This window comes from Panthera onca, chromosome A2 (genome assembly GCF_046562875.1).
Source record: "Panthera onca isolate mPanOnc1 chromosome A2, mPanOnc1 haplotype 2, whole genome shotgun sequence".
In the NCBI taxonomy this organism is placed as follows: Eukaryota; Metazoa; Chordata; class Mammalia; order Carnivora; family Felidae; genus Panthera; species Panthera onca.
Genome location: NC_138340.1, coordinates 73,772,140 through 73,796,192, shown reverse-complemented (window position 1 = coordinate 73,796,192; position 24,053 = coordinate 73,772,140). Strand labels below are relative to the sequence as shown.

General features: G+C 38.1%; 1 protein-coding gene across 3 annotated transcripts in view; it reads left to right on the top strand.

The window, feature by feature from the left end:
- Positions 1–24,053, top strand: part of SUGCT (succinyl-CoA:glutarate-CoA transferase) — a 755,607-nt gene that overhangs the window by 185,424 nt on the left and 546,130 nt on the right. The gene's annotated exons all lie outside the window — the stretch shown is intronic.

Sequence of the window (24,053 nt, the reverse complement as noted above, 5' to 3'; positions counted from 1 at the left end):
CATGTCAGTTATAAACCAAATGTTACCTACCCCAGCTGACAATAATATTCTCACAGGGTTGGAGTAAAATGAAAACTCGCGTGTGACGGATCTTTATTTTCAGAGCAAAGCAGATGGTTCAGGAACTGCTGTTCTTTATTAAGTGTCTAAACTTGTCCTTAGAAATTCTTGATGTTGGCTAGTGTGAATGAATATGTGAAGGAATTGTGATCTTTCACAAATAAAATAAGAACAGAAACTAACTCTTCTTCCAAACCCTTAACCTTTGCTTAGCTTCGTAGTATCATTTCTCATTGTATTTACTAATATATTTGTTATATCTTCTCTAATACGTTTAAGAGTTAGAGGTGTCTTTTTCATCACCATATCCTTTCTCACATCCAGCAGAAGTATGGACTAGGCACCATGTAAATATCTATTGAATGAAGGAGTGAAGTTTACTGTAGCCATTTCAGTGCTAATGGCCTTGACAGAGCATGCAGAAGTCCGCATTTTGCATTTACCAGGAAATCATCAACAACTGCTACTCATCCTTTTAGTTTTAAGAACATTATTTCCTTCAGCAAAACTAGCTTCTTTTCCATTTCTTTTAATACCAATTTGAGCAATTCAGTGACCCAATGTGAATCTGGAATTTTTCGCTTTCTATTTCTGTGTATCTTCTCCTTGTCCCTGAGGCGTTACTATGATTTCCTTGTAGAAGTGCCTTTTGGCGTAACTACAGTAGTGGAGACATTTTCTTTTCTTTTCTTTTTTCCTTTTTAAGTTTTTATTTATTTATTTTGAGAGAAACAGAGACAGTGTGAGCTGAAGACGGGCAGAGGGAGAGGGAGAGAGAGAGAGAGAGAGAGAGAAAGAAAATCCCAAGTAGGCTCCACACTGTTAGCACAGAGCCTGACATGGGGCTCAGTCTCATGAACTGTGAGATCATGACCTGAGCCAAAACCAAGAGTCTGATACTTAACTGTCTGAGCCACCCAGGTACCCCTGAAGACATTTTCTTGAGTGCCTCCCCTTTTTTCTTTAGCAGTGCTTTTATGACCACTGTTAGTGACATTTGGGTTCCCTACTTCTTAGCCCTCTGTGGCTAAACTTCTAGCCAGACCTACCAAAAGCTGCATTTTTGAACTTTTTAGAGATCATCAAATTCAGCCTTCTCACTTCTCTGATAGGCAACTTGATACCTGGGGCGTCTGGGTGGCTCAGTTGGTTAAGCGTCCGACTTCAGCTTAGGTCATGATCTCACCACTCATGAATTCAAGCCCTGAGTCGGGCTCCATGCTGACAGCTCAGAGCCTGGAACCTGCTTCCGATTCTGTGTCTCCCTCTCTCTCTGCTTCTCCCCTGCTCACCCTCTGTCTCTCTCTCTCTCTCTCAAAATAAATAAGTGTTAAAAAAAAAAAAAGGAATTTGATACCTGTATTGAATAGATGAATCCCAACTCTGATCTGCTCCTTGTTGACTAGTCTTTCAGATCCTGCTACCTTTGACAGGAGAGTGCTGTGGTTCCAGTTGCTTCTTCTATTCCAAACCATACCCTCTCCGTCAAACTTGCTCATGGCTGAAAGGTTGCCATCAACTAATTGATACTTATCACTGACTGTGGAGATCCATCTCAAAGGCATTTTAGCAGAGGGAAATGTTGGAACCTGTGGGAGTTCATCACTAATAATGGAAGGCGTATTTTTAGTTTTTGGTGTGTGGAGAAAGCATTTTTGACTCGGAAGGCTTTATAGTATAATTCCAAATCATATCACATAGGGATGTGTTCACTGTGTTGTAGTGTAAGGTTTACAGTTTATTTTTTGATTATTTTTTTTAAAAATGGAATGTCTTTTAAAGATATATATTTTTAATGTTTTATTTATTTATTTTTGAGAGGGGGTGGTGGGGAAGGGCAGAGGGAGAAGGAGACCGAGAATCTGAAGCAGGCTCTGTGCTGACAGCAGTGAGCCTGATGCGAGGCTTGAACTCACAAACCATGAGATCATGACCTGAACTGAAGTCGGACGCTTAACCAACTGAACTACCCAGGCGCCCCAGAAAAAATAGAATGTCTTTTGAAAAAGTTTTGTATATCGGGGTGCCTGGGGGGCTCAGTCAGTTAAGCGTCTGACTTTGGCTCAGGTCATGATCTCACGGTTCTTGAGTTCGGCCCCACTTGGGGCTCTGGACTGACAGCTCAGAGCCTGGAGCCCACTTCCAATTTTGTGTCTCCCTCTCTCTCTCTCAGCCCCTACCCCACTCGTTCTCTGTCTCTCTCAAAAATAAATAAACATTAAAAAAAAAAAAAGTTTTGTATAGACCTTGGCTGTCCTTCCTGTGCTCAGGAGTCTTGAGTATGCTGTCAATTATTTTACTGTGAGGTAAAAAGAAATTTAGAAACTTTTGGCTTTTACTAGAGTAGGTAAAGGATATGGGAGACTCTGTGTGTGCATGTGTATATATTCTTTGAAGACAGAAATGTACTTTTCCTGCCAGAATTGTCCCAGTCACATAAAGTGGATACTGTGCTTATTTGATCTAGTTGATTGCAGCTTTATTATCTGTAAGAAATAAGAGAAGATCTACTAGGATCTTTCCTCAGGAACTCAGAATTCATCTGTTTTTTCTTGGTAGAGGACCGGTTCAGCACTGTGATTAAGGAACAAATGCAAATTCAGCTTGAATGAAACCAGCATATTAAGATGGATCCTAGATATGTTTCTAGACCTTGGTCTGTTTTTAATTTTTAAAATAGATTTGGGAAATATTTTTATGGGTGAGTGCCAGGATAATTATAATTCAGTTTTCTAGAATAATTATAGCTTTGCATCTAATTTGAGTTGTCTGCGTTTGGAGCTGAAAGTCTATAATGGAAGACCCCAATGGTCTCAGGAATTAGTTAGGCACCCTGCTCACTCTGCTTAATTCTTGTTGAACCCTATCTGAAAGATCACAGACCTTGAATGCATGGAATGTAAATTTCTGAAAAGTAAGGATCCTTCATTTGTGTGTTATTTTATGTACCCTCAATCCTGAACTTCTCGGGTTGATTATCCACTTGTGTTCATTCTTCCCTATTCTTCAACTGCCAACTTTCTGAAAATGAGTAAACCAAACAAAAGTAGACAGAATTGAGATAGTCATTCTGCTACTTGTTGAATAGATTTGGTGGGTGCTTTTCTGAGAATTCAGATTTTTAAAAAGTGGATTTCAGTGTTTCTTTTGTTACCATTACCATTGGGCCTTGCCTCTGAGAAACACCTAGCCCAAGGGGTTAATAATTACATAATGCTGATGCGATGCTGATGATTTTTAATGCATTGGTATTAGTCCAGTGTTTCTCAGCCCTTCAAACATTTATATTTATAAAGACAGGAGGGTTTTGGGGGATGGGAGAGAAGAGTGCAGAGAAAGTAATTGGCTGGTCTTCAAAAAGAATATGTTTTCTTGTGTAATATGGTTATCAGTGGGGCCACTGCACTTTACATACATGCTTAACATCATAATCCCCCTAATTTCATAACCCATGTGTATCCAAAAGTCTCTCCCATATTTCTTCAACATGCTAGGAGCCTGTGTTTGTATGTTCCCCTCTGCTTTCCAGGCTCATGATCCTTACTGACCCCTCTCCCTCTCTCCAGAAGATTCATTCACACATATACTCATGAAGAGAGGAGACTATACTGAACATTTTCAAGGAAAAGGGGGAGATTTTATAGATGAAACTTATACAGTCTCTGATAGGATGTCTCACCTGTCTTAACCATATCTTTTGGCTGCTACTGGGAAGTTTCACTATCTTGAATAGCATAAGAATCTCCCCATCTTTTCTGTTCCTCTTTCTCTCCCCTCTTCTTTTCGGAGACCAACGAACTTCTCTACTCTTATACAGAATTATTGTGCTCTGTAGTGCAAGCACAGATCTTTGGGTGGCCATCTCTGCCCTAAATGCTTAACAATGTATTGCTACTGTGCCCTAAGGAGCATGCTGGTATATGGATCTAACAGAAGCCCACTGAGCTCCCTCTGGATTCCTGATAAGACCATCTCTCTCCCAGTCCATACTACCAGCAGGACTTGGGGATGCTCACAGAGTTCTATGTGCTTCCTTGTGGGAAAAACCCACAATCTCTTCAGCTACAGCATTGCCTTCATGATTAGTATGTACTGCCACAGAGACCAATCTGGGGAATGAGACAACCACAATTACCTCCTTCCCTTAAAAGAACACCAATCCCATCATCCTTTACACATTTGCCTCAATCACCACCAGGACTCCAAGCCTTCCAGGCTATGTGTTATCACCCGCACAATTATTCTCACATGGCTCCATTCATCTCTTCCTTTGACCCAGTTATTTCTTCTGTTAACAGTCTTGGTGGCTTTACAATCCACTTAGATGACCCAAGCAACATCCTGGCATCTCATTTCTTTAGCGTCCCATGGCCCTTAATGATCTTTTCCTGTTTGCACTTGACTACCACTCAGGTATTTCTCAAGCTTTAACATGCATATGAATCTCTACATAGAAATCGTAAGATGCATTGTCTGATTCCAGGTGATATTGATGCTGCACTATGAGTAATAAATGACTATATTATTATTGGTAACTATACCGTCTCCTTTGTATTCAAGTGGCAAAAGCCCACTGCTGATTAGACTTAATGCTCCTTTCAATCTGCGCCCACACTCAAGTAGCGAATATGGCTAGAGGAAAACACAGCTACCATGTTGACAAGCTCCCTCTCCATTCACCATCATTTTTCTCAAGTGGTCCCTCATCCTTACCCACAATCCTGGCACACTATTTACATATTTATTTTCTCTCTCTGAGATGACCATTTCACATCTCTGTCCTCAGACCTTCCCCCATCTCCTCATCCTTAGCCAAAGATGGTCTCTTATTTCACTGAAAATTGATGCGATTGGAAAAGAACTATTTCATCTTTTCTTTGCCATGCCTCCCCAGCTCCTGAATGTGTTCCCATCTATGGTTCACTTCATTCCCTCCTGTCACAATGAATGAATTGTCCCTTTCCACATTTTACCTATTTAAAGGCATTGCCCCTGTACTTTATCTCCTCTGTCACCTGCATTGTGTATCTGTGGGTAGTCATATGATCATGTTCCTCACCTTAAAAACCCCAGCAACCTTCCTTAGACCCCCAAGGCATCTTTTTCCTTTTACCATCCCATTTCTCTGTGCTCTTGTATTACAGAATTCCTCAGAAGAGTTTTGGGTGGTATCTGCTGGGAAGAAGGACTACATCATCTAGTTTGCAATATCATTTGTACCTCACAGGCAAAGAGATTTTACAGTCCTCAGTCCTCAGCCATTTGGGTGCTGTGGAATAGCTCAGGGAAGTTGACTTTCTGAGCAGTTCATTAATATTACTCTTTTTATGCTTTTTCTTGAGGCTTTCAAATGTAGGGCCTTCAAAAGAAACCTTTCCTCTAAATGGCCTGAGAATTCACATGGCAATTTCTTTTAAAGCTTCCTTTTTCTGGAGTACCCTCTAAACCAAGAAATTGAAGAAAACAATTATTTAGATGATTAAATAAAATCATGTCTCCTTTTCTTCAGTTTGGGCTCATTCAACCAAGGAATAGAGCAGGAAGCTTGCTCTGTTATTTCTGGTATGGACATTATACTGTATATTTAATTTGGCACAAGCAGAGACTCAGACAGGCAGTAAATTCCAAGTTTGAAGAGATGCAGTACTTTGCTATCATTCCTTAGAAAACGTTAAAATGCTGTTAAATCATAACAGATTAGGTAACCTTGGGAATCTTTTTTTTTCGCCCATGTTAAGATTTTGTAAAAAGTGAAAATGTAAATGATATATATCTGTCTCTTCTTGTGTGACTTTTTTTTTTTTTTACCATAGTCACACTAAAGCATTCACTGGAATTTGAAAGTATACTTTAAACAGGCATATGATTATATTGCGTATTTAATTTCATTGATGTATTAGTAAATAACAGTAAAATAATCATGCTGGCTTCCATTGAAACAATGATTATATATTATGTAAATTATATAAATTTTTATATATTCATTATATAATAAATAATATATAATTATATGATAAATTTACATAATATATACTTTATATAAATTATATATATATACTCACATATGTAAAAGTTATATATATGTAAATATGTTGATGAAAGGGAGACTGAGAGAGAAAGCAACTTTGTTGTGGCCATTGGTAGAAAATCCGAGACCCTGGTTCAGAACCATGGTTTTAATATTTCTAAAACTTGCTTCCTTTCCCTCTATATTTAAACTAGTAGTTCTTTTGGTGCTTGATACATTGTGGATGCCTGTCTTTTAGTTTCTTTGATAGATGGTAGAATTCTTCTCATATTTTTCCATCATCTTGACAAATGACCTATTTATTATGATTCTGGAAGGCATCAAACCTAATAAATGACATTGAAGTACATTTGAATTTTGAGCTATGGGGCAATTAATGGTAGGTTTCCATCATGTTTTCAACGTATGCTTTCAAATGACTCTTGATTTTTCAGTTAAACCGTTTCTTGAGCCTCCAGTGGAATAGGCAGTGTTTTAGTTCTCGAAGGCTTCCAGATGAGGAAGAACTGGGCCTTTGATTTCAAGGAGGTCAGAAGCACTACAGCAGGCATGGTTGGGAGAGCTTGAACTTGGGAGTCAGACCAGGTTTCGTAACTTGGCTCTGCCCCTTATTGACTGTGAAATCTCGAACAGGTCTTTTGATATCACTAGTGTTAGCTGCTTCCCACACAACAAGGTGATAATGATAGTAGTTTCCATGTTTGTCTGAAAGAATTAAATGGAATAGCATACGCTGGATATTTGCTGCAGTACCAGACTCTTGTAAGAATTCAGTGGAAGGTGGCTCCTATTATTACTTCTGTAGTTGAACTTATTACTTTGTGAAAGTTTCTAGGAAACTACGAAATAATCTCTGTGAAAGCTATCCATGGCAGTGGAGGGGCAGAGTAAATAAAGAATAAAGATACATAGCCGAATTTCTTTCATAATGGAATTTCTACTTTAATTTGTTTCTTTCTTTTCAAGATGGAAAGGAGAGCAACATGCTGTGGTATTTTTGTTTGTTTTAGAAAACAGAAAACTGTTCTTAGATCTTTTGAAGAAATTGCAAGTTGTACCACTGCCAAAATGTACCATTCTTTTTTCCCCAGTTGTATTGAGGAATAATTGACATACATTTCTGTATAAGTTTAAGGTGTACAGTGTGATGGTTTGATTTACACATATTGTGAAGTGATAATACAATAGATTCAGCTAATGTCCATTTTTTCTTGTAGTTGCAAAAAAAAAAAAAGAGAAAAAGAAAAAAGGAAAAAAATTTTTTTTCTCCTTGTGCTGAGAACTCTCTTACAACTTCTTGAAAGAAATCTAGTTTGAGAATTTACTCTCAACAACTTCTTGAAAGAAATATAGTTTGAGGAGAATCATATATCGCAATATCATTGAGTTGTCAAGGGGAATAGGGCTTCTTGTTTATCGAATTGTCTGGTTAATTGAGATTTAGTATATATTCATAGTTAGCAAAATGAAACATGACAAAAATGATTTTCAGAAATAATCTCTGAGAAGCCCACAAGATGAGAACCTATCTCTATAAAAGTTACATTTCCCTTTGAGGGCCAAAAATTACGGTGATTTGTCCTCCAGTTTTAAAAAGTGAGAGAATTAGAGAATATTTTAAACATCTGTTCTTGTAATCTTAAGATTGCAATGAACTTTGATAATGTTTACCCAGTAAAAAAATACCTGGGGATTTATTTGAAACAAAAGTGCTGGTGATAGGAAATACATTAGATTGCATCTCTGAGGTTTCTGAAAACTTTTGGATTACTTAGTAGTGACAAGTTAGAATATTCAAATGTCTGTCTTTTTTTTTTTTTTTGGGTAAATTAAGGCATGAATTATCTGAATATCTCCCACATCCTTTATTCTACAGCTTTTGGCAAGGTAGCTTTGGAGTATTTGCTATAAAGCTTATGTGTGTGCCTCAGTTCTTATGAATTTTGGATTCTTGTTAAAGCAAAACAAAAATTTTTATTTGGAGATTCTGGTTACTTTGAAGCCAGTTGGCCTGGACTTTGCCACAGTCCTAAGAATATAGGTAATTGGGCAGTCCAACAGGCAGATAAAATTAGGGCAAATATGCCAGCTACTGGCATAATAGTTGCCACTCTCTGGGCTTCTCCTTAGAAAAAGTTCAGCTTTCTTTAGTTTAAAATAAAATTCTGAAGTTTAAAAGAAATTTGACAATATGATGTTTAAGGAGAGCATATTGCACAAAGAATAAATGTAGTTATGACTGTTCAAAAACTAATGTGCTTTTTAAAAATCAGAATTGCCTCCAATTGACAAATACAGTCTTTTTTTTAAAAAAAATATTTATTTCTTTAGAGAGACAGAGAGAGAGGCAGGGAGGGGCAGAGAGAGAGAGAGAGAGGGAGAGAGAGAATCCCAAGCAGGCCTCACGCGGTTGGCACAGAGCCTGACATGGGACTCAGTCTCACAAACTGCAAGCTCATGATCTGAACTGAAATCAAGAGTGGGATGCTTAACCGATTGAGCCACACAGGCATCCCAATATGGTTTTTTAATGCATTTTACTAAGAGGTAAAATAGAAACACAAGGACAGGCAATGTATCTTAAGAAATATACCTGAAATTCATTTAGGATTTTATCAACTTCTCTTGCATTCTCAATATTCTCAATATATAAGCAGAATTGATGGGATTGTATGTTGTTTATACCTATCAATTTTGGCTAAAATTTGATGGTGGGAATGCAAATTGGTGCAGCCACTGTGGAAAACAGTATGGAGGTTCCTAAAAAAAATTAAAAACAGAATTATCATGTGATCCAGTAGCTCCTACTGCTAGGTATTTAGCCAAAAACAATGAAAACACACATTTGAAAAGATATATGCACCCCTATGTTTATTTCAGCATTATTTACATTAGCCCAGATATGGAAGCAGCCCAAGTGTCCATCCATAGATGAATGGATAAAGGAGATATGGTAATAAATAAATAATGGAATATTACCATAAAAAAAATGAAATCTTGCCATTTGCAACAACATGGATGGATCCGTAGGGAATAATGCTAAGTGAAATAAGTCAAAGACAAGTATACAATTTCACTCGTGTGAAATTTAAGAAACAAAACAAGTAAACAAACAAACAGAAAAAACCAGACTCTTAAATACAGAGAACACACTGGTGGTTGCCAGAGGGGAGGTGGTGGGGGAATGGGTGAAATACATAAAGGAGATTAAGAGTATATTTACCTTGGTGAGCACTGAGAAATTTATGAAATTGTTGAATCATTTTACTCTATACCTGAAACTAATATAACACTGCATGTTCATTATATTTGAATTAAAAAAAAGAATAATAAAAAAAACTTGGCTAAAATTATCCAAGAGAATTAAACACCATTTTGAATAATATTAATAGTCATTACTCTTAATAATATATTAATAGTTATAACCATCACTAGAGGTAACATTTATTGAATGATTACTCCATGTTAGTTATTAACTACTTTACCTATATTAATTCAGTCATCACAACAACCCTCTGAAATATTGCTGTTGTCCTCACTTTCAGATGAGGATACTGAGGCATAGAGAGGTTAGGTAACCAACTCGCCCAAGGTCATATGCAAGTAAATGGTGTAATAGGATTCTAACAATAGGCAGGTGATGCAGGGCTACTTACTGACACTGGCATGTTATTTCATTTTCTGTCTTTGTCCCACTTTTGAGGAAGAATTATGTGACATTTTCCTCTACTTACTTTTCCCCTTTGGGACTGCCAAGAATAATTGAAGATGTAGAAACAATTCTGTTGTTGACCCATCACAAACATCCTTAATTATGACTTAAAAGCAGATTTCCATCAGGAAATCAAGTTGTACATCTTTTGAATAAATCCTTTGATTGCAGATGCTGAAACTATTAGAATCATAGCTAAGTCAAGTTCTAGTGAAACAGATATTTCTAGCTCTGTCTGTGGTAATGAGAACAATATTGTCCTTGAGCGATATGGGAGCTTGGGATGGTTTGAACTGTTGTGAGACTCACAGTTTCTGGTTTTCAAACTGTGTTTCTGTGAGGGTAGTAGCTGGGGTGGGATTTGGGGTGAGAAGGAGTATTTAAGGCCTGAAGAGGAGTATTTAGAGTATGGGGAGGGGCAGGCTGGGGAGAAATCAGATAGTTAGATCTCCAAGTACTCTAATTCTATTTCAGCCAAAACAGGTCCACTTTTCTTTGTTTGAAATAGGAATCCCACTGCTTAAAAAAAAAAAAAAGATTATTTGTCTTGGATCAATCTGTTTGTACTAAAGGATTCTCCTAGACTAGAAAGTGGGTTTTGTACATGGTTCTGTGTGTGTTTGGGGAAAGAGAGACTGATTTTCCTCAATGTTGATGGCTCCTAGCACTGTGGCCTAGAACCAAAGGGTTTCATCTAGCTGAGGAGGAGTCTGAGTGGGGCCTGACAGATCAACTGGGTGACAGAGCTCATACATTACCTTACAGCTAAGAGTCTAGTGTGGGGGCTCTGCATGGAGGTCAAGGCTCTTTGGCTCAGATAAATCACATAGGACTGGGTTCTGGAGACAGTTGGATTTGGATATAGTCACACATCCTGTTCTGTACTTAGGAATGTCCAGGCAAAATATTGTTGAAATTCTGAGGAGGTGTGCTTAGTGCCTAGACATTACCCCAATGGCTTCCTGCTCAGGTTTGGGTTACCTGAGGGAAAAAGAACTGAGTTCTGATATGGTTCAAATTACTATTATAATATAATTTGATATTGAGCAAATAAAATAATAACAATGAAAGAAAACTTACAAGATGTTAAGTTCTGAAGTGAACCTGAGACTTGAGAAAATCATGTCACAAATAAATATGGTTGTGAAGTAAGCTCTTTTCCTTCTTAGTTTTGTTGGTGGTATTTAGGATGAGGAGTGTTGGCCTCAGGACTCTGCTCAGACAGGAGACCATAAGTGTGCAGGCTGAGTTGGGCGAATGAACCAGGAACTTAAAAAAAATCATGGTAATAATTTATCTGACCTAATTTTAACCTGGAAGTGATGATTCTCAAATGTCCCTTACCTCTTTTCTTTCCTGAGGGTAAAAGCAGGTATGAACTGTTCTAGGTCCGTGCCACTCTCTTAATGGTCCATGGAGTAGTGGCATCAGCATTACCTGTAGCTTGTTAGAAATAATAGATTCTAGTCTATTCTACTGAACCAGAATCTGTATTTTAACAAGATTCTCAGGTGATTTCATGTTCATGTTAGATTTTGAGATGCCCTGGTCTAAAGTACATGTAAAATACTTTCGGTCATTGTATTATGTGTCCACTAGATGTCACTCTTGTAACCTGATAATGGGATGGCACTTTTCAATGGGGACTTGAAAAAAAATCTGTGAATAATGAGCACATTATTAGGTGATTTCCTCCCTATCCTTAGAGCTACTGATATTCACATTGATTATTTTAGGTAAAACTACCTTTCTTTTTGCTTCAAAGTCCTGGAGAGAGATTCCTGGAAGTGATTTTCATTTTGTTGAATTAGCACTCATGCCTTCTGTCTCTCCCTCCTCAAGCCCCCTGTTGCTTGGGCTAGTTCTGTCATTATATAACCTTAGCACAGAATATACTGCACTTGCTCTGAATGACTGGCTTACCGAGAGAACAGAGAGCAGGTTTGATTTCTGCAGAAGTGATTGGGAGCAGAAAGGAAGCAAGGCTGTATCCTGAAATTAGCATCAATCTCTGTGTGATTGTTGGAGGAAGTGTGGACCTTTCTGAATTCTCGGGGTGTCTCCAGGGTGGTTTTACAAAAAAGATCAAGTTCACTTCTGCTTAGAAGGAAGTGTCCCAAGTGTAACCTTTTAGGGTGCTAGTTCCAGCCATGAAGATGGATGTAAGGGACATTTACAGGTAAATTTTACTGTAGAGTAAAATCCATAGGGAGATGATATACTTTCAGAAACATATGAGGCCCCTAGGACAAGTCCTGTTAACAACTGGTTAGGTCTGCATATTAGGAAAGAGGGTGAAAAGGTTAAGGACTATGCTTTAGAATATCCAATTTTTTGCCGGATGCCCAGCTTGAGAAAAGTTAGTCTTGAAATAAATCAAACCCTTGCAAAACTCTCTTCCCTCTGAGTCTGATGTGGTTTTTCATCTGTTTCAGTTAACAAGGGTAGCAAACGACTCATAAAGTAGCAGGTGTGTGTGCGCGTGCACTTGGGTGTGTTTGATGAGCACGTATATTTCCTCTTCTTGGTCTGTGGGAGGGTCATTTAATTTGGTAATATCACCAAACGAATGCAAAATGTTTAATTTGATTTCAGTCAAGTGAATATTCTTATTGGTATGAAAACAATATGGTTTTTGCTTAAATATAATTTTTCTTTTGTTCAATATAATTAAAGTGGCCATAGTATTTCTAAGCTTTAGAATCTTTTTGGCAACATCATTTACAATGATGTGATTCTTAATGATGAGGAACAAAAGTAAGCATTTCAAGCATTTTACTGAAAATCAATTTCATTTTTAAAAACAGAATCTAAATTATGGAAAGCAAGCCTAAAATGCTTATTCCCATTCTAGCCATGGTTTAAATTTCTACATCTGCAGCGATAGCATTTTGCACCACCATCCCTTTTACTGTTGAATTTCCTTCTGTCCTTTGTTTTTAATTGTTGCTCTTGATGCTGTCAGATGTAGAAGCATACTTTAGATGTATTATTTAAAAGCATGGGCTTTGGAGTGAGACAGACCTTGGGCAAACTGCTTCATTTCACTGAACCTTAGTTTTGTTTGTAAAGTAGAGATACTATTACCTGCCTTATGGGTGGTGGTGATGATTGAGCAAGACAGTGCATATGAAGTATGTGGCATAGGGGTGCCTGGGTGGCTCAACGGATTAAGCATCAGACTCTTGATTTTGGTTCAGGTCATGACCTCACCATTCATGAGTTCTAGCCCCGCGTCTGGCTCTGCCTTGTCAGCACGGATTGAGATTCTCTTTCTTTTCTTCTCTCTCTGCTCCTACCCTGCTGGTGTTCTGTCTCTCTCTATCTTTCTCAAAGTTAATAAATAAACTTAAAAAAAGTTAAGTGTGTGAAGCATAGAGTCAGGCACATAGTGTAGTAGATGGTAGCTGTTATCACCATTTTTGCATCCATCCCACAGCCCCCAGACCTGTGGCTGGTATCCCCATCTCTCCTGTTAAAATCCCTGCACCAACTGTGGCAGGAGCCCCTGTCCCTATACTTTTTCTCTCCAAGTCAAGGAAGAGTCTTGCTTTCCTCTGCCCAGCCGATGTGCATGTGGTGGAGGTGGGGCAGGGAGCAGATGACGAGGGTGGTGGAGCGATAGAGCAGGTGTTGGCCCAGGACTACAGGGAGGAGAGAAGTCTTCCTCACAGCCCATACTGGAACTCTTGGTAGACATCTCCCTCAGGGTCATAAAATGGTGGTCCCGTTCAGCAGAAAATTGAGAGGACTGTTAGGATCATCAGTGCATCCACAGGACAGGCTGGCCTGGCCCATGACCCTGTTCCCCAATTTAAACAATGCTTTTAAAGCAAAACAAAAAAACAACAAACAAAACAAAACAAAACAAAAACCCTTGAGATGCAAACTGCCAAATCTCAATTGAATTTCTGTAACATATGTTTCAGCTCATTTGCTCTTTCTTATCTTAACTGCTTTGGAATGACTTTTTTGGTCCTGAAGGATCCCTAGACCTTGGGGTTACTGGAACATTACCTGGTTAGCAGCAGACTCAGAGAGCTGCTGTGCAGAAGTCTGAGGAGATACTTCATCCGAGAACATCCTTGTAAGAGTCTTTGCAATTCCATTGTAAGCCGCCCTGTGGTTTCATTTGATAATATCCTGTTGATGAAGAACAATGGAGATTTTGATGTAGCAGTAGCTGTAGGAGTGTGCTGCCTCAAGTAGAAGAGGATTTAAAATATTAAGAATTATGAGCATGATGTATCTTAAAAATACACTCTCACTCTTTTTGTTTCTTTGCTAGACTTTTGGAATCTGCACTGGATTTTTTTACATAGTGAATCTTAATATGTATTTTCAGTAGTTTAAAATGCATGCTCAACAACAACAACAAAAAACCTTAAAAAGGGCATGGATCATTCTTTCCCCCTCATCATATCATTCTTGTTTCCATTGCAAGGAGTCAAGTCAGTAAGTTCAGTCCAGTTCAAAGAAGAGGGGGTAGGGAGCAAAACTTATAATGGTGTTACTGTGTAGATTGCAAAAGAATCTGAGGTTTGTTCAGCAAATATAATGGTGCATTGAGGTGTTGTGTTAATGTGGGGGGCCAGAAAATGAGCTCTGTGTGTAGCAAATCTGTTAAGTGGCAGTTTAGAGTTTAACCTAAAAATTGGGAGAAAGTTGATAAGTGCACAGGAAGCATGAGACCCAATTTGACACAGATCTTGCTAAGGAGATGGTGGTGGGGTGTGGAAGGAGGGGTCGGAGGAGAAGGGACTCTGGCATGTTGGATGAAGATGGGATGGAAAAACTGTCCATCCATCGAAACAGAATTGGTACTTTGGGGGAAAAGCAAAGTCTCACGTATTTAAGTGCATAGTGGATATATAAACTCTGGAAGTATAAATAAGAGTGGATGGGGCGCCTGGGTGGCTCAGTCGGTTGAGTGTCCGACTGAGGCTCAGGTCATGACCTCGAAGTTCATGGGTTCAAGCCCCTTGTTGGACTCTGTGCTGACAGCTCAGAGCCTGGAGCCTGCTTTGGATTCTGTGTCTCCCTCTCTCTCTGCCCCTCCCCTGCTCATGCTCTTTCTCTCTCAAAAAATGAATAAACCTTTATTTTTTTTTTTAAAAAAAGAAGAGTGGATAGAATGATTGGTAGCAAGTAAGGATCCCAATTCCATTTTTTTCCCCCTCCTTAGGCTTGGTAGAAGGAGGAAACTAGTAGGAACTGGTGAAAACTGGTTACAACAGGGTTAGGGAATCCATGGGAATATTAGGGATGGATGAACTGATGGGGTTATAACATTTTATGAGCAGAAATGATGAAAGCAGAATAAGTATAATAAAAACAGTAAACAAAAGTGTACAAAATAATGCTGGGTAAATACATTCTGTGTGGATGAGAAATTCATGCCCAATAATAATATATTTAGGGACACTATGGATCCTAAACTTTTTTGTTTGTTTCTTAATCCCTGTGAGAAACTCTGAAATTCTTTCTCAGAAAAGTCCACATTCCCATAGACATGTGTGGTTTTGCCTACGATTTCAGGAGCTTCTCAGACTTCCCAGCACCCATTCCTGGACCGTGGCTAAGATTCCCCACTAAATGCCAACCAGATAGGGTAAGGATATTGAAATTCTATTGATAACAGTGGAGAATTAGACCAAATAATAGTTATGAGGGAAGTCATACCCTAAGATTGGAAGATCTCACACAAATATCTGTTTCATAAGGCAAGAAGTTTTGAAATTAAGGAAGGAGAGAAATTATACTGGCCTTGAGCCTAAGATTAGACAGGGATTAGTGCAGGAAATTATCTGTGACTGTTGTAATAATGCTCACAACTCAATTACATTCAACCTTCTGAAGGGGAGTAAAAGACGAAAAAATCCTGTCACATTATTATTCAGTTCTAGAGAATGGAACTATGATCAAATCAATGTGTGCATGCAGTTAACATTGAAAGTAATATTTTAAAAAGTCTGTAACTTGTAGGAAACCTGGAAATGCTTTAAGCACATTAATGGAAGGGCAGGGAAATATGTCACATACCAAAGATTAGGAGTTTATATAAAAACATTTGCATCCATCTCATAAAGTGTAAAAGAAGCAAAAGTGGGGGTCGGGGGAAAGTAGGCAAAAGATTGTGCCAGTCGAGAACAAGGAAGGCCTCAAAGTGTGACAGGTCAGGTGTAAATAAGTCAGGTTGTAAAGGAATTCAAGAAACAGCACAAAAAGGACTCTAATCCAGAAATAAAAGCTTTTTTATACATGAAAGGCAGAAGGTCAACTGGGGAATCAATAGGACCGCTTGATGATCAGGATGCAAAAGATGTGCTCCCGGGGAAGAAAGGAGATCTGGAGGCTCACTGAATTCTTTGCTTTGGTCTTTGTTGAAACATAGACATTTCCACTGTCATCACGTCTTTTGAAGCAAAGAGGCGAGAGATGTAGTATGAGATCAAATGATGGTAGGGGAACAGGATGTTCTACCTGCTTGGCATGCCAGATATGAGTAAATTGTTGAAACTTTATGGCATCTGTTATAAAGGTCTGAAGAAGCTCAAGGGAATAAGTGACCAAAGTGCAAGATAAGCTATTGCATGTATTCTTCAGTATTCGTGAAGTCTACTCTTGTTTCATTTCTAATGGAGAGGCCCTAAAGTCTACCGGTGAAGCTCACTCATATTGGTAAACTCCAGAAGTTAAGGGATCATTGGCCACTTAGTGTAATGAGTGGAGAGGAGCATTCTGTTTCCTAGAACATGTCTGAATTGGTTGAGGAGGTTCATAAGCACCAGGAAAAAAACAAAAACAACAAATGTGATTTGTTTAGACTTCAAGGAGTCAGTTACAAAGTTTTACAACAAAGCTATTCCAAATCGTGTTACCATGGTTAGAGAAGGACTATTTTGTCACACATAGGTGTGAATAGAGGAAACAAAAAGTAGGATGTGTGAGCCTGCTGTTGATGGAGACGTGTAAACAGTGAGGCCCCTCCAGGGATTTCTGCTGGGGCTCTTTATTAAACATGTTTATAGATAATCTGGAAGAGTAAGTACACCATGAAATTTCAGAGGGGGCAGGACTGAGCTCTTTTGGCTGGTGAAATTAAAAAATCAGCACGAATGAGCTTTTGAAAGATTGTATAAGTGGAGAAGAAAGTGGCTGGGAGGCTGAAAGTGCTGAAAGTACTGGGAGAAGTGCTACCCATTTATGGAGAAACCAGAGTAAACTCGTAAAATTTTGGGCTCTGAATTATTTAGAAACCTGCTTTCATTTAGAAGCCAGAAAAGGAATTTGGCATCATTCCTTTCTGAGTAGCCCGTCAGAATGTCTCATCCTTCTGAATAGGCCGGCAGAATGTTGGGAGATTCTGAAAACAAAGGTACACGTGAAGCCAAACCATTGTGCCTATGTATTCTTTTGGTTTTGACCCTCCTATCTCAAAAAGGCACATGACATATACCTGGTTTCAAACCCTGACACAGTCCTCAAAACACTGTCATGAGGACCAAATTAAATAACATGTATAATTGCCTAGAACCATGGTCCATGGCAAATATTGAATGCAGAGTCCCAGAGGGGGCATGATGAGATTAGATGCTCTTCGTTGGAAGAAATCATTCAATCTGTCACTTGGTACAGGATATTCTATCCCAGATGCTGATCCAGCTTCTCTCTAACTCACCTACAAGGAACTCGCTTTAAAGGAAGATGATTTAATAATTGTCACTAAGTACTTTATACTTAGTTGAAAGCTACCTTTCTGTAAGTTATAGAACAACAGAAAAGAAGGACCTGAGACATCACTCCTTGTTTTCTGAATGAGGACCAGGAATATAGGGTGAAATCAAATCTCAGGAAAGTAAATGAGAGACAAATGACCAATTTCTGAACTTTGATTTTTCAGGAGTGTAATCAATCATAAAGTTCCCGACACACAAGCTTACACATCTCTGTTTAGTTGGTGATTACTAGATGCTTAACTCAGAGTGGTGGGCTCTGTGGAAAGTGTATAGACTACCTGGGATTCCATTCTCAAGAGTCTTTAAAAAAAATGCTGGGCAACCTATTACCGATGTTGTCACTTTCCAATCCCAGCATATTAGAAGTTAATAGAAGGTCCCAAAATCTTAACTGTTGGTCTCCCTCAGTCTTGAGAAGCAATGTAGCCTGAAATATCTTGCTGTTTTTAGAAGCGTGGCATATAAGAAGCTTTCTAATATGAAGTAATCACTGTTGATAAACATCTTTATTTTGTTTGTTTGTTTAAAATCCAGGCTAAGCTATGGAGTGAGTTTCATAGTTATACCCAAATATATACATCTATATCAGCATTTCACTTTCCAGTTTATCTCAAAATGTTACTCTAATTCATCTGTTAATTCCTAAGATTATTATTGTTATATGTATTAGAAATTTCTATTGGCCCAATTCCTAAGATTATTATTGTTATATGTATTAGAAATTTCTATTGGCCCATGAACTCACAGCTATTATAATTACTTGCAAAATATAAATTAATTTGCGTACTAGTGAGTCATGATATTTATCTATAATAATTACCAACATGCCACCTCACAGAATGTTTCTGGCCAGGGTGATAGAGCAAATTAGGCAGACTTGGGACTTGAATCCAGATTTTTCCAAAGCCAAGAAATCAGAAACCTCTTTGAAACCGTGCCTTGTGTTTCAGTCCTAGAATCTTTTGGAAAAAAGATAAAGGAAAAGGAACCATAGAGATCTATGTAGATGATGGCATTTCACCAGAAGAGTGAGAAAGGTCTTCATATAGGAAATGAAGTTTGAGGGGCGCCTGGGTGGCTCAGTCGGTTAAGCGGCCGACTTCGGCTCAGGTCACGATCTCGCGGTCCGTGAGTTCGAGCCCCGCGTCGGGCTCTGAGCTGATGGCTCAGAGCCTGGAGTCTGCTTCCGATTCTGTGTCTCCCTCTCTCTCTGCCCCTCCCCTGCTCATGCTGTGTCTCTCTCTGTCTCAAAAATAAATAAACGTTTAAAAAAAAAAAGGAAATGAAGTTTGATTTAAATATTGAAGGCTGAGTAGAAGCTTGATAAGTGAAGAAGAGAGAATGGGGAGAAGAGGGTTTGAGTATTTGAAGCCTGTGTGTGTACAAGGCATGGATCGACGAATGCGTCCAGGTGACTTCCCATTCGTTTTCTTCCCTGTAGAGGGATGAACACTGTCCTATGTCTGGTATTATCAATATCATGAATGCTTTTAGCCTTGTACATACATGTATGTCTTCAAATAATACATAGTACTGTTTTAGGTGCTTGTAAACTTTATATAAATAGTATCATACTGATACATCATTTTGAAAATTGCCTTTTTTTCTTTCAACCTCATTTTTATAAGTTTTATCAGCATTAACACATACAGTTCTAATACATTTATTTTTAATGCCCTGTATTATTCCATTCCATCAGTATGGCACATTGTTTACCATTTACCTGTTGAAAGACTTCTGTACATTTTTGTTGTTCATATATCTGAAATTCTTTGGAATCTATACCTGAGAATAGAAGTGCTGGGTCATAGATATTTGTATCTTCAACTTTGCCTGTATTATATAAATAGATTTTCTAATATTGCATCAGTTTTTGGATTCCCAGGAAAACCCATTGATTTACTGTATTGTTTTTACATCTTTATAAATTTATTTTTCTAGAGTTTTATGTGGGACTGTTACATCTGTTTTACATTATAAGTAAACTGGCACAGAACTTCCTTTTGTCATGGTACTCGTGTGTGTGTGTGTGTGTGTGTGTGTGTGTGTGTGTGTGTGTGTTTTAATATAAATCTCATAATGAGATAGAGGGGGCACCTGTGTGGCTGAGTTGTTTGAGTGTCCGACTTTGGCCCAGATCATGATCTCATGGTTCATGAGTTCGCACTCCGTGTTGGGCTCTGTGCTGACAGCTCAGAGCCTGGGTGGAGCCTGCTTTGGATTCTGTGTCTCCTGCTCTCTCTGCCCCTTCCTCACTCATGCTCTGTCTCTGTCTCTCTCTGTCTCAAAAATAAATAAACATTAAAAAAATTTAAAAAATGAGATAGAGAATATCCATTCCTTTGCTGTTCTCTAGATTAGAATTATCTGTATATTAAAAGTTTGTAGAAATTGTCTATTAGACCAAATGGTTCTAGTAGTCTTTGGATGAATAGATTTTAAATTATAGATTTTTTTGAAAGATTAAAGATCTATATATGGGATTTCTATTTCTTTTTAAGTCAGTTTTACTGAGTTACATTTTTTTCTATAAATTTGTCCATGCAATCTAAGTATTCTAATTTATTCTCATAAAGTTAAGCATATTTTACCATAATTAAAAAAATAGATACTGTTGTACCTATTATTGTTTTCTTCTTTTCATTCCTAACATAGAGAAAATAACTATAGGGTAGTGAATAAAAGCACAGACTATATAGCCATATTATCTCTGTTTGAATACAGGTTACCCAATTTTCGGGTTATATAACCTTGGGAAAGTTACAAAACTTCTCTGTGCCTCAGCTCCTCAACTATAAAAATGATAGTAAAATAGCATTTACCTTACAGGCTGTACTTAGAATTTTATAAACCTAAAAAAATGTATATACACAAAAATACCTATATGTACACATATGTGCGTAAACACAAATGTATATACGTATATATATATTTTCATCTATCTTATCTGCATGTACACACACATGCACATATATACATCATTATACATATGATGATGTAATATATACATTATAGACATGGATTAAATGTTTGTGTCACTCAAAATTCATATATGGATTTTGCCTTAACTCTCAGTGTGGCTGCTTAGAGTAAAATGTAAGAGAAGAGACATGAATTGAAGAATAATTGTTAACTAAAAGGGAACCAGAAGTTAAAGATTTGGAAATTTCTCAGCCTGTCCATATTGCAAAAAATAAGAAAGCATGTTTAGAGGAGAACACCAAAGGTGGCTAAACTATAATTTGATAAAGAGATCATATGATTATATGAGCAGAAATACTGCCAATTTGGACTGAAGGGGTTGGAGACAGGACAAAGTGAAGGAAGGCTGGGGACCTCTGGAATTCTACAGAAAGGGACCATAGAGCTATCCAGCTGCAGTCCTGGTTATCCTTCAAGAAAAGGGAAGAATTACCTCAAAGTCAATTCAGAAATCATTGGGGCTCTCCCTCCACCGAAGGCCCAGGGGTTAAGGCTGATTGCTCTTTGGTTTCAGAGGTGGAGCCCCCTCTTTAGTTTCAGTGTGCCAGGTGACTACTGCAAAGATCTGTGTGGGCAGCCCCACAGAGCCGTGGGGATGATGCTACCACTCCAGTGAGCTTGGAGGGCAGAGCGCTGAATCAGAGTATTGTTAGTCTTGAGCCTCAAGATCTACTAGAATTTACTTCGGCAGGTTTTGGACTTCCTTAGAACCCATCACCCTTTTCTTCCTTCCGGATTTTCGCTTTTGGAATGGGAATGGCTACCCTATGCCTGTTCTCCCATTATATTCTGGAAGCACATAACTTGTCTGGGTTCATAAGTTCACAGCCAGAGAGGAATTCTGTCTCAGATGAATTGTACCCAGAGTCTCACCCAAACCTGATTTAGATGAATTTTAGATGAGACTTCAGATTTTAATGATGATGTAATGAGTTAAGACTTTGAGGCTGTTGAAATGGAATGAATGTATTTTGCATGTGAGAAGCACATGAAATTTGGGGGGGCCAGGGATGGAATGTTATGAACTGAAAGTTTGTAGCCCCTCAAATTCATATATGGAAGCCCCATCCCCCGGTGTGGCTACATTTACTTTATGGAATGTAATTAAGGTTAAATGAGGTCATAAGGGTGGGGACACCAGAGAACTCTTTGTGAGTCTCCCCTCCTTTGTGCACGCGCTGAGGAAAGGCCATGTGAGGACATGCTGAGAAGTGGCTGTTTGCAAGCCAGGAAGAAAACTCTTACCAGAAACTTAATTGGCTAGAACCATGATCTTGAGCTTCTGGCCTCCAGAACTGATAAATGCCTGTTGTTTAAGCTACCTAGTCTGTGGTGTTTTGTTATAGAAGCCCGAGCAGACTAATATACTACTTGGACCTGACTGGGTTAGTTAAGTTCCATGTAAGAAGCTGCCATGATTTTTAGGGAAGATTTTTCTTCCCTATCTCACGTGGAGACATTTATATTTCCCTTGCAGGCCGACATTTTTTTTTTTTTCTAGTTGAGCCCTGCTTTTTAAAAATACATCAACAGTATGTGAAAGTGTCTATTTTTCCTCATTCTTACCAGCAATGCTAGATATTATCATTAAAAAAATCTTTTCCTATTTGCAGATGAAAAATGATACTGCCTTTTTTTATCTTAGTTGACACTTATTTGATCTCAAGAGTTTTATTTTAGCCATATTTTTGTTCTGCTTTTGTAACTTCCTTATTCAGATCATTAAGCAATTTTACAATTTTCATTTTTTTCTTACTGATTTCTGGAATATCCTCAAAGTTCTTGACTTCTTTAATTGTCATTTATGATGTCACTATGGCTGTTGTCTGTTTTTGACAGCTGACTTTCGCATTCTTGGCTGGTTCTGGTCTTGGGTACTTGCTTGAAGATCATTCATGGTTTCAGCTATGGCCCACATCTTCTGTGCTTACAACTGTCTCATCATCTCTGTCTTTCTTCATTATACCCCAGTGAAACATTTAAGGGTTATATATTAGATACCTGATCTTTCCTAAGATCCCGGGACAGGCTATCTACCTGGATTAATAGTAATTACATGATTTTTTATGTGTAGGTATTTTGTAGAAGAATTTTATTTTATATAAAAGAGTAGATTGATTACTGTTAAGATATGGATTTTCTCATTTAGTTTTGCCTATAGGAATCCTTTTTTGGATCATGTAGGCAAAATGCATGTGAGGAAGTAATCATTTTCATGAACACTGGTTAAAAATACATCAGCGAAGAGCCTATAAATACTGGTGATACTGTTATACATAGAACAATGGATTGGATAGATTCTTGGCTTGCTTATTATGGCATAGTTTGTATGCATGTACATATACATATGTGCCCATGTATATATGTACACATATATGTGTATATATGCATCATATGTTATATGTTTTAAGTAGTGTTGAGAAATTGTCCTGCTTATGGTTGGACTTCCATCTTCTCTTGACCCTCTGTGGCTCTGATTATACATTATCCTCTAATATAAGCTTGAATGTTTCCAAATTTATATGTGAAATGTCATTATTGCCAAGAAGGAAATGTTCAGTAAATTACAAAGTTAATCAGGAAGCCATTGGAAATAATAGCAAAAATAATGAAATTCTATAATTTAACAATTGAAATCGACTGGATAAAAACAAGTTTATGGAAATAATATTTTTACTTATTTGTAAATATATATTGCATGAATGGTAAACTAAATTTTGAGGTATCCAGAATAACTTAACATTAATTTTTTTTTTTTTTGAGAGAGAGAGAGAGAGAGAGAAGGTGCAAGTGAGAGAGGGGAAGAGAGAGAGAGAGGGAGAGAGAGAGAGAGAGAGAGAGAGAGAGAGAGAGAGAGAGAGAATACCAAGCAGGCTCTGCAGGGTCATCCCAGAGCCCGATGTGGGGCTAGACTCACCAACTGTGAGATCATGACCTGAGCCAAAGTTAGATGCTTAACTGACTGAGCCACCCAGGTGCCCTTAACATTGATTTGTTTTTTGTTTACTATTTTTTTATTCACTTGTTTTATTTTTTATTTTTTTAAATTTACATCCAGATTAGTTACCATATAGTGCAACAATGATTTCAGGAGTAGATTCCTTAGTGCTCCTTACCCATTTAGCCCATCCCCCCTCCCATAACCCCTCCCTTAACCCTCAGTTTGTTCTCCATATTTATGAGTCTCTTCTGTTTTGTCCCCCTCCCTGTTTTTATATTATTTTTGTTTCCCTTCCCTTATGTTCATCTGTTTTGTCTCTTAAAGTCCTCATATGAGTGAAGTCATATGATATCTGTCTTTCTCTGACTGACTCATTTCACTTAGCATAATACCCTCCAGTTCCATCCACGTAGTTGCAAATGGCAAGATTTTCATTCTTTTGGATTGCCGAGTAACACTCCATTGTATATATATACCACATCTTCTTTATCCATTCATCCATCGATGGCTATTTGGGCTCTTCCCATATTTTGGCTATTGTTGATAGTGCTGCTATAAACATGGGGTGCATGTGTCCCTTCAAAACAGCAC